At 24.6% G+C, this 338-nt stretch overlaps 1 protein-coding gene across 1 annotated transcript in view; it reads left to right on the top strand.

Annotated features, from left to right (window-relative positions):
- The window catches only part of LOC107653481 (ciliary neurotrophic factor receptor subunit alpha-like), a 53,860-nt gene that overhangs the window by 1,261 nt on the left and 52,261 nt on the right, over nt 1-338 (top strand). The window lies entirely within an intron of this gene.

Raw genomic sequence — 338 nt, 5'->3', positions numbered from 1 at the left:
ATTTTCAAAATGTTACCGTTTTTTTTTTTTTTTTTACTGTATTGTTAATCAAATAAATGCAACATTGGTAAGCATAAGTAATTTTTCTCAAAAATATCTTACAGATCCCAAACTTGACCTTGAACAGTAAGATCTTTTTTTTTTAGCAAATTCCAAATGCTCAGTATACTGGACAACATATATTCAATCAAAATGTTTCATTTTTTCATATTTAAAAAGGTAACATTCTATTATGATACATGTGTAAGAATATGTATTTTTAAGCTAAGAAAGAATCACACAAAATATTAACAGGCAATGTCACAGCATGCATTTTTTAGATTAGTTTTTAAATATCA

This window comes from Sinocyclocheilus anshuiensis, unplaced genomic scaffold (assembly GCF_001515605.1).
Source record: "Sinocyclocheilus anshuiensis isolate Anshui unplaced genomic scaffold, SAMN03320099.WGS_v1.1 scaffold3, whole genome shotgun sequence".
In the NCBI taxonomy this organism is placed as follows: domain Eukaryota; kingdom Metazoa; phylum Chordata; class Actinopteri; order Cypriniformes; family Cyprinidae; genus Sinocyclocheilus; species Sinocyclocheilus anshuiensis.
Note: the sequence above shows the minus strand (reverse complement) of the source record. Positions and strands in the feature narration are given on the sequence as shown.